The sequence below is a fragment of the Lytechinus pictus genome, chromosome 1, assembly GCF_037042905.1.
Source record: "Lytechinus pictus isolate F3 Inbred chromosome 1, Lp3.0, whole genome shotgun sequence".
Classification (NCBI taxonomy): domain Eukaryota; kingdom Metazoa; phylum Echinodermata; class Echinoidea; order Temnopleuroida; family Toxopneustidae; genus Lytechinus; species Lytechinus pictus.
Genome location: NC_087245.1, coordinates 28798229 through 28809807, shown reverse-complemented (window position 1 = coordinate 28809807; position 11579 = coordinate 28798229).

The following is an 11579-nucleotide window of genomic DNA, read 5'->3' as shown; positions in this document are numbered from 1 at the left end:
AGCATCTCTATCTGAACCTGTCTCAGAGCCATCCTCATTCATCTGCCAGAGACTGCCACACTAGAGTGGGGCTCTATGGCCATCTCGAAAATGTAAGACCTAGCGCTACACCATAGTCTTTGGAGACGAACGGATGCCTACCTATCATTGGCCAATTTGATTTCTGAAAAATATGGAGAAAACACTTTTAATTCAAAGAATTATTTGAAGTCTCTTCAGTAAAAAAAAAAGTATGGATAGACAGAAAACGTTGATAAAATCACCAGAAATGGACCATTGCCCAGACCTTTAGCGGTTTCATTCGAATATGAGCGGTTAATGACGAAATCTGGCAACCATAATCATAATCATTCATATTGAAATCCCCTTACATTATGAGCTCCTACATATTAAGTCTCGGAAAGTAAATGTCCAAGATGGCGTTTTGCGGCCATCTTGGATTTAATCTGAAGATGATCGTATATTGCAAAATTTATATCAGAAATGGAATCAACATACTAACTAATTCATGAAAACGGGTATCATTCATGATTCTAGGGCAAAGGATTCAAAAGTTATTTTTTCAAGATGGCGTAGGGCCTACGTATGGCGGCCATCTTGAATTTGATATGAATATGACCTAATTTCGCACAATGGATAATGGAAATGTAAATGGATTCACACCCCAAAACCCCTTAAAAGAGGTATTACTTATCATTCTGGGGCAAGGTGTTCAGAGGTTAAGTTTTCAAGATGGCATCTGGCTGCCATTTTGGATTTATGCAAATTATCAAACATGTCATAGTTGCCGTTTGGGCAACCAAGCTGAATTCGTTCTTGAACCCCATGCGAAGACAAATCAATAAAAAACTTCATCGTAAAGAACAATTTCTAGGTTCGAAAAATGTCAAACGACTAAAAGAGAGAGAGAGATGGGGTGAGAACCTTACCACAATGTATTCTGGTAATTTCTGTTTCATTTTGTTTTTAAATGAGTGATTGAATTGAACGGCATATATTTTGCAGAATTGCAAGCCCTACAGATGAATTTGTGAGAATTATAAGAGTATATCAAATATTTTGTAAAGTACTTCATGAGTTCATAATGCATTGCTCTTGAATCTTTAGAAGCATTGCAAAATGTGTTTAGTCCGCCATTATGCTAAGATTCTATTATTCAAATTTGAAAATTGCCTTGCTTGGTCATTACTCTTACAACTCGCAAGTAAGCTGCTTTCACAATGGTGGTGCGACTGCTTACAACCGTTGCGATTGTGTGCAACATATATTGTAACCAAATGATCGCAAAAGCGATTGTGAAAGACCCTGAATGGCTGTAGCTGATGACCCATTCACGGCTCTTCCTACACTTACTTAAAAAAAGGTGAGAATTGGAAGTCTTTTGTATTTAACAAAGCTGGAGATAGGCCTAGTGAAAAATTTAAGAAAATTGCACGGGTTACTTCAAATCGCAGTCGTGGCTAATTGCTATTTTCATATTTTCCATTCTGAACACTCCGATCTACTTTTGTAAACATCTCGCTGACATATGGTACTCATGATATCCGGTACTATCGGGGTTTTTGTCAATATTATTTGGTGAGGCCGGAATGTGAGAGTTTGATATATTTTGAAATGATAGAAGACCCCGTCACGGATGTTAATTAAACTATATTCCTCCTTCATATGCTCTTCTCTTCATAGTGTCAAGGGTATCATCGCCAAAGTTCACTGTAATGCAGCTGCTGCATGAATACCAATTGTTATAATAGGGTGGGGTGGGGTGGAGGGGAAGAGGTCTTGTAAATACAGATTTTTCATTCAGTTATTGACATGGCAATCCAAATGGTAGGGCCTACCTTTAGTCTTCAAGCCAACAGTGACTTGTGGCTATGTAAAACAAGTGCGGATTACTTTTTTTTCTCTCCCTCTTATGAAATTGAATGAATGTTTTAAAAAAGTGAGAAAGTTGAAAAGATTTTTTTTTTAAGGAGTAAAAATAAATAGTAATGAAAATACCCATACAGTCCGGTAAATTGAAAGAATGTATAGGTGTTCCTAAATCCCTTTGTAGAGGAAACGAAAATCCCTTTGCTAAAGATGTTTTACATTATAAGAAACGGACAATCATGCGAAATACACACACCCACACTTACACCCTCGCACACATACACAACCAGAGAGAAAGAGAGACATAACACACACCCTCACGTGCACCTGCACCCTCACTCACTCACACACTCCCACTCACACATACTCTCTCTCTCTGTCCCTCTTCCCATTTCTCTTGATCTGATTGTGTTAGATTCTTATCATATGTTAGATTGTTATCAATTTCAACTTTAATTTGATAAAAAATTTGCTTTGTCATTATTCATCTCAAGTAATCCGATTATGTCATTAATCCTAATTCTATTAAATTCCGTTGAAAGAAAGGCATAGTGTATGTAGACCGATTTTGTTTTCACTCCAATAATACATGACTTTTGCCCCCCCCCCAACGGGTATGAACCCTCAAGGATGAGTGTACTGACTATGAATGCATTTTCAGTGTTATCATCCATGTACCCATTGGATAATTATGAATGCATTTTTACTGACATCATTCATTATCTTATTCATCTCCTATAAACTGTCTCTGAATGCATTTCCGTAGTGATGATCATGTATACTTGTCCCTCTTTGATTGGCTGAATCTGAATGCATTGTTTCTGACGTTATGAATTCTAGCCGATGAGCCGACTCTGAATGCATGTTGGTTGTCATCATATTCCTCTCCAATTAGATCATTCTGAATACATTTCACTGTCATGTATTTATGTCTCTCTGGTGAGCTGGCTTTGAATGAATTTTCATTTTCATCGGGCATCTCCTTCTTTCTGATAGACCTAATCTGTATCCGAATCTGAAAAACAAAAAGAAAAAAATGCATTAAAAAATCAATTTGTACACAGGTATAGAGTTTACAATATCTGTGTTTTTCAATACCTGGTTTTATGAAAGCCATTCAAGATTCAAGAATTTTCAATCACCTTCACCTAATAATGCATTTATTTCCATTTCCAATGATTACAATATGGGTTTTGTGCATCTTGATATAAGCAATAAAACATATAACGAATTTATATCCAGAGAATTTATATAGTCAAGATGATCATACAAACAGGTATTTAGAGACAAATACCAGCATAACATAAATTATCACTCCATTAATATTGAGGGGTGTTACAAGTAGAATGACGCTCACCAAATATTATGTTCTCTTTGCCATAAGCGCAGGCATTCTTTTTAATCGGCGCCATCTGATCACTTTGCCATTTTCTGGAAATGTTACGACACCCTGGTTAAAAATAAGGTTTTCTCAGATATAGCGTTTTTGAGCCCCCGAAAGTTACGTTGGCAAGATCTTCGGATGAGAATTGACGTAACGTGAATACCAGGACCAAGATGCAAAAGAGTAATAGTAGCTTTTATCTTGTGAACCTGTTTAAATGTAGATGAATGAATAATGGAAATGAAAAGATAAACAACTGAATAAATAAACATATAAATAAGTACATTTTGATAGATTCTTTCAACAGAGTTACTGATTCCGAATGCACGCCATTCAAAAGTTATTTATTTCTTCATTCATTCAATAATTATAGATTTGTTAAATGAATTATTGACATGTTCGTTCAACAGTTCAATAAATGATTCAATATATCAAAAATGCTTGGTTAATGACTGTTGATCCCATCGAATTGAGTGATAATGACCATTCAATGATATCAATAATGATGATGTCAATGATTTTATCAATAATGATGGTAAAAAACAATATTTAGATTTCGCTTTTACTATAGACGCTATTATACTGTAACGATGTTTCTAGACGCTTACTCAATTAATTATAATTGACCTACCCATATCCACGCTAAAATGCTCACCAATGAGTGGTCTCGATGGAGAGTCCTGTTGTACACATCGAAGCCGCCTGCACTCGGCATGTTGGTCAGCTCTGATGACACCCATCGATCGAAGGGATCTTTAGATCGCTACATGGCCCATGAGTGGTCTCTGTAGAGTGTCCTCTAGTTTGAAGGCATCTCCCCTCGTCATGTTGGCCAGCTATGATATCACCCATCGAAGGGGTTCTTTCAATCGCTACATGGCCAATGAGTGGTCTCTGTAAAGTGTCCTCTACTTTGAAGGCCCTTCCCCTAGCCGTGTTGGTCAGCTCTGATAACATCCATCGGAGGAGGTCTTACAATCACTCTCTAGCAGATGAGAGGCCTCTGTAGAGTGATCTCTAGTTCGTAAGCAGTGGCGCACCTTCCCTTGACATGTTGGTCAGCCCTGACCTCTAATTCTAAAACACCTCCTCGCCAAACTGGTCAGTTCGCCATCGATGGAGACCTTACATGGTCTATGACCAATAAATTGTCTTTGTAGAGTTCTCTAGTTCGAAGGCACCATGCTCTCGATGTTGATAAGCCCTGATAGATCCCATCGATTGAGATCGATGGATATCCTTAAATGGATATCCTTTAAAAAAAATGGTCCATGGCCAATACATGGTTTCTAAACTGTCATCTCATTCGAAGGCACCTCCCCTATTCATGTTGTTCAGTCCTGATAGCACCCATCGAATGATATCAGTTGAAATCCCTATAAGGTCTATGCCCATGCAAAGAGTTGTCTCTGTAGAGTTCGAAGGCACCTCCCTTCTCCATGTTGGTCATTGTTGATAGCTCCCATCGACTAAGATCAACGATGATCCTTGGACAGTCTGTGACCAACATGACCAATAAGTGTCTCTGTAGAGTGTCACCTAGTTCGAAGCCACCTATCCTCGCCATATTCTCGCCAAATTTGGTCCACCCTGTAGAGTGTTCCATATGGTTCGAAAGCACCTTATCTTGCCCTATTGGTCAGCCCAGCAGACTGTCCTCTAGTTTGAAATCCCTTTCCCTTGACTTGTTCGTTAGTCCAGTAGTGTTCTCTAGTTCGAAGGCACCCCTCTTGGTCTATCCTGAGCATACATTGATGGAGGGTAATCTTTAGGTAGCTCTATGAAAGGGCAGTAAAGAAAGAATGAACAAATAATTGGAACTTGTGCTCAATTCGCTGTTTTGTACGGATTTTATAGCATGTCAACATAAATGATCAGTACGCATAAAGTTGATTATTTAAAGAAACAGATTGATATAATTGATAATTCTATAATTCAAACAATGAAATACAAAAGAAATAGTGAAGAGACGTCATCGACTCCCTCATATCCATATCCCTGGGTTGTAGATAATAACTGTTTTGTGCAGAAATTAGGGAATAAAAACACTATTCAATTTTGATGAAATTTCAAGCTCAATATTTTTTCTATTTTTTGATTCAAATTAACTTTCTGTAGGGGTGGACTTAACCTTTAAGAATGGGTGATCATTGGTTGAATAATTTTTTTTTACCTATTCAATTGCTCCGCCAAATTAAAGACAGAAAGCTAACCTTTTACCTCGTATTGGTGTTGGCTGAATTTCATGTTCTCTCCGTCATTCATCCTCATCACCCGTGCCCCCTATACTAGCTCGGCCGCTGACTATGGGTGCCCCCTCCACCCGGCCAGCCGTGGGTGCCGCTCCACCATATGTACTCATAACCTGAAATGTCCATAAAGCGCTCTGCAAACTACAAATAACGGTTCATAACAAATAAACAAACAAGAGTTTATATTTTGATTGGCTACAAAGACAAAGACAATAGTTTGTCTTGTATGTTTTCCTTCATCATTTCATAGCAACCAACAACCTTTTTCGTATGCATTTCCCCTTTTCTTCTTTTCATATTTATGTTTCTGTTCCAGTATAATCTTCGATAATGCTTTAACTTATGCTTGTCCCTTAATAAATTAATCATTCACTTACATTGAATTAATTGGATTTACTCTTGATTAGCTATTTGTATTCTTTATACACAAAATAATCATACAAAATAAACTAATTTGATTTTATTTCTGCATTCAAGTCGGTATCAGTTTTTCTAAATATACAATATACATATAGGTAACATACATGTATAACAAATCTATAGTAATTGCCGTAATAATGTAAGCATTGAAAATAGATAAAACAAGATGTATTATGGAATGTTAAAGGCTTGCTGTGGAAGTTTTATTATATTGTAAACACAATCTATGGCCCTCAACCCGGCAAACAAGCAGGATTCAAACCTTTCACCCACCAACCGCCAGTCAGCGACTGTACAAAATATAAGAATGCATGTCAGGGGAACTGAGGGCTTTGTTCTTATTTCATCGTGAATGTGCCAATATTATTATTGATATCATTATCAAAAGCATTGCTATTATAAGGCCTGTCATCATTATTATTATGATAATGATTAGTCTGAAATACTTACTTTGGACGAGGAAGTCGGAGGTGGCGTGCTTGTCTCTCTTGTAAGAGGTCGAAGGCTGATCGATGTGGGTCTCAGATACTTCGTAGATGGCCTCGTCTAGGTGTCCTGATGATGGTAATTTCATTAACCAGTGAAAAATATTTAGCATGATGATAACCTGATTACTATTCATGTGAATCATAAAAATACTTAGGCCTATACTCCTAACTGCCAAGAGAAATAAAAGGGCAGCGCTCCTCCATAAGACGAAGTTAAATCAAACAAAATGAATCAATAATATAAGGATCAAAACAATCGGGTACATTGAGAAAGTACAAAATGGCAGACGGTTCTTTGCCAACGTATTATATCATTAAACATAATACCCAAATTTAGACTCCACCGTCACTATCTATCACTGTTTATTTATCATCTCTTAGTTCCCCGAAAAAATGCATGGTTGTAAAATAAAATGCAATTAAAAAAAAATCATTATAAATCATAATAATTTAATTTATAAAGCGCCAAATCCACTCTGAAGAGTGCTCAAGGCTCATGGAGAAACAGAACACACACAACAAACAAATATCTTAAACATTGGAAGCTGACCACAGTTTTTATATTTTGAAGGTTTCAGCTTTGAGACGCGTTTTTTTTTTTTTTTTTTTTTTTTTTGTATGGATTAAACAGTCAGATGACTTACATACATTTATATGGCAACGGGTCGGATGGTTGAGTAGAACCTATTTTTTAATATATATATTTTATTCATTTCTTTATTCATTTATATTTTTGGGTAGGCCTTACCTGGTGGTGTGAGATCACTTGTCTCCAAATGCTTGACGACGGCATTCCTTTTAACAACGACTACGGCCTCTACCTTCTTATCGTTGTCATCATCATCATCGCTATCATTATCGGTCTTATTTTCCAACACCTTGGCGAAGTCAGCGAAGAAGCAGATGAGATGGAAGCCCATGATAACGTGCATGAACCAGGACAATGAGACCAAGAAAATGACGTCGTTCTCTTCAACGAACCGGTCGTCGACCTCGGAGGATGCGTCGTCAGTGTCATCATTATCACTCGTGACGTCATTGGCGATTGACTTGCTAGAGAGATAGCAGCTACTATTCTGTTAAATGAATTATAGCAAGACAAGTATCTGGTCAGCATGATGTTTGCGGGTGTCTAAGAGGATGGCATGCTTGGATACTTCCCGGAAGTGGAGAAGGTGCAAATTACGTGAGCAGCCAGGGTAGGTTTAAACCGTCATACTCAGGTAAGTAACCCGGGGAATTCTTCTAAAGCGTATTCTAACATTAAGTTTCGTTTAACATAAACAACTTATGGAATAGTGCTTGGGAACATTAATAAGAAACAAACGATTTCAACAGTTCAGTGCAGGTTAGTCTGTTGTGCCTTTTATTTTCTGCCAAATTAAACATTTTCAAATCAGTTAACAAAAATCAATAAATATTTTCTTATAAAACAGGCCTGGAAGAAAAGTGAAAAGACTACTTCAAACCGTAATTATAAAATGACGCGGTGTATTTTGATAAACATTCCTCAATTTTATTTTTTTCCATCCTTATTACAACATGAATCATTGTCGTTATTGATATAATTATTATCATCTTCATAGCTTTTGCTATCATTATTTTCATCACTATAAAACAAAACAAAAAAATTCGTCATCATCAATACGCTGGCTAAATTCAACTGTTTGTCTCCCTCTCCGTGTCTGTTTTCTCTCTCCAGCTCTCTCTCTTTCTCACTCTTTCCCTCTCTTTTTCTCACCCTCACTCCCTTTTGCAAGCCTTGTGCATCATATTTAATTTGCTATCATAAAGGCGCTTTATAAATACTCATGATTAATAACTAGTAAAGAACCTAACCTGTCCGATCGATGACGTCATCGTCCACCTTGTCCGTCGTCAAATGACCAATGACAGGGCGTGTCTCATTGCACTCGTCAGCCTTGTCTTTAGAGCTCTTGGACAGGCCTCCCTTGCCCTTGCATTTACCTGTCTATGTATAAAGACAAAAGTTTTGATAGTTGCAAGTAATTGGAAAAAAATTAACAATTGGACTTTGATGAATGAATTGATAGCCATATTATATGAATAATTAAAACGAGAGATAAATAATGTCCACCTTTAAATGTCATTGAAAAAATGTGAAAATCATGCAACTAGCTAACAAGCGGCTTGAAGCTACTGCTTCAAACAGATTTCTGCTTATAATAGCTGGCCCCTGTATTTTACCTTATTTACTATTTCACATGCTTGATATATAAATATTATTTGTCTTTGTCAGTATTATCTTTCCCTTCGATTGTCACATAATATAATATTTCATATAATGTAAAATTGCTCATTGCCTATTCATGAGGGCATGCATAGAACTGTTTCACCGAAATCATGCATACCCTTTAAATTACTGTCATAACTTCAATAAATTCCTTGTCAGATCATCATATAATTTTCAGTGCTTTGTTTTTCGCGTTTTAGTTCATCTGTTCAAATCATATTATCATCATACTGGAGTAACCCATTTGCTCACCGACTACGTACCCTTGGACTTGCGAGTCGCTTTGTGAGTAAACCTGTGGACTCTGATACTGGTGTCGATCTCATAGCCATCGGATTCAATGTCGGCTTCCTCCACGTAATCATCATCGCTAGATAATTCATTGTCTGAGAACTCGTTCTCGCTATCATCGTTGACCAGACGATCAGTTAAGATGGTGATAAATTGAAATAAAGAAGCATGAAATTGAAAATTGAACTCTATAATGAAGGTCGATCATTATGCTTTAAAAACGGTTGTTTTGTAAGCTTATGCCTATTCAAAAAAGTATTAGTATACTCGAATCTAATTTGCTGTCTGCTGATAACATATTGCTCAACGATTGATTTAGGGCTGATTTTTATGAATGATCATTCATAATAATTAAACATAAAAATCAGCAAAATTATAAATCAAATACTGTAATTATGGGGAAGTTCCTCGTATATGACGTCAAAGATTAAAAACGAAAAAAAAATATCACAACTCTGTTATTGTTTGATGGATTTTCATTGTTCAGTATGTTTTTCTTTTCGTCAGAACCAACTTATCGTCAGGATGAACCACCGCCTCCTTTAAAAGCAATGATTATTACAGGCCGCCTGTTAATGTTACTCGATACAACAACTCAACATGAAGTTACCCTCGCCCCCATGATGAATAAAATACAATAAAAATGAATAAATTAATAACTAATAAATGAGTAAATAAAACGGAAAATAAAGACAATTTAAAGATTAAGAAATCATTTTAATTAAGGGTGTAAAGTATTTCACCTTAAAATCGAAAAATGAGACAATTCTTAAGCTTACGATGGTAAAGCCTAAAGGAAGTAACCGGATGAAACTCGGATGTATTTTGAGTAGGAGGTTGATGGGCGGGCCCTCCTCACTCGTCGCACATCCTCTTGGCCAATAACAGGGCTGGGTTTTCCTTCCTGGCTTCTGATTGGCCGATCCTTTTGACCAATCGGTTTTTGGTAGACCATGGTGGCAGCTCGACGGTGGATCTCTGTGGAATCGACGACTGTGGCTGGCCTGCTCCGGGAGCTTTTTGAGAAGTGCTGGAAGTCTGTCGGCTTCATTCTCCGATGCCAAAGAAACCACCTAATGTATATAGATTATCATAAATTTACATCCATAATCATAATACCGGGTTGCAGCCCAAGGAGAAAACCACATTGCTAACTACTCGCTATTGATAACTAATTGTTATGGGATATAGGCTTATCATTATCATATTTGTAAATCAATGTTCTCCATTTCCATCACAGTTTCTTCTCCGTCATCTTCTTTTTGTTCACCTGCTAACTCTCCTTCTTCCTCGTGTTCTCCCCCTTCAATTTATTTTTCTTCTTCGTTCTCATACTGTCACTCTTTACATTTTCTCCAACGTTTTTATCCAAACAAAATACGAATCATAGTTGATACAGTGACATTCATCATGAACAAAATTTCTTCCAAGAAGATAATAGATCTACATGCGATGCTTAAATTACAAGTAGACACAGCGCGCACGTGACTCTGACGTAAACAATGGTAGTAGTCGATACGCGCGAATAAAAAGTTTGCAAACATTTTTTGTGGAACCCATTTTTGTTTGGGTGAAACAAGCAGGCCAAGTTTCGTATGACAAAACAATTGCTCCTAGAACATGTAGAAGTTCAAGATATCTTTGTTACTATGATTTTATTTTCAATAATGATATGCAACAAAACACATGATGAATTTGCTCTTACAGCCCCTGGTTTCTGGAACAAACTCTAAAAATATCTGAAAACTATTGATTCAGTAATTGACAAATACAAACGGCCCTTACTTATCAAAATTGCACCAAACCTCAACAAAGTGAACTCACCAACACATCTCTTTCTTTCCTTTATTTCTCCAGCGCATAGAGACATCTTTATTATGTGTTATGCGCTATATAAGAACCGACTATCATTATCATTATTATTGACAGGCATGAGTTTAGAAATAAACCCTGTTCCATATAGGGGAAGTTCACCCTGGCAAAAACTTTATTGTAAAAGTAGCAGAAAAATAATATTGGTGAGGAAAATCCACAAAAGATTAAGAAAGTTATTAGAATTCTATAAGTTTTTTATTTTTGACTCATAAACAAGCAGCGGCCCATTATGTTATGTAATATAAAATACATAAATTTGAAATTGGTAATGGTTCATGATTACTAAAATTTCCTTCTTTCTGGAGTAGGTGTAAGATTAATTGTCTGTTGATATATACTAAAGGTACAATAAAAATCATTTTCATTTTTTGAAAAAAAAAATGACATTTCAATTATTTTTTCTTTAATTCACGATACATGGGAAGCTGCTCGCATATATGACGTCACAAAAAAATTCAAGTAATTTTTTAATCTTTGATGGATTTCCTTATAATTTTCACCAATCATATTTCAAATTATTTTTGTTACAATAAACGTTTTGTCAGGGTGAACGTCGACTTTGTCACCACATCAGGTTTCTGTACTAATCAAATTATGCATGCTCACTCGTTTCGCTCCTCGCATCATAACTTTAGTGTGCAGGTACGTGTCTCAGTGTATTTGATTTCCTTTTAACGTTACGTATATATTCTTCTTGATATGTATTTTGATTTGGATCTGGTCCATCAGCATAAGATACAAGATGA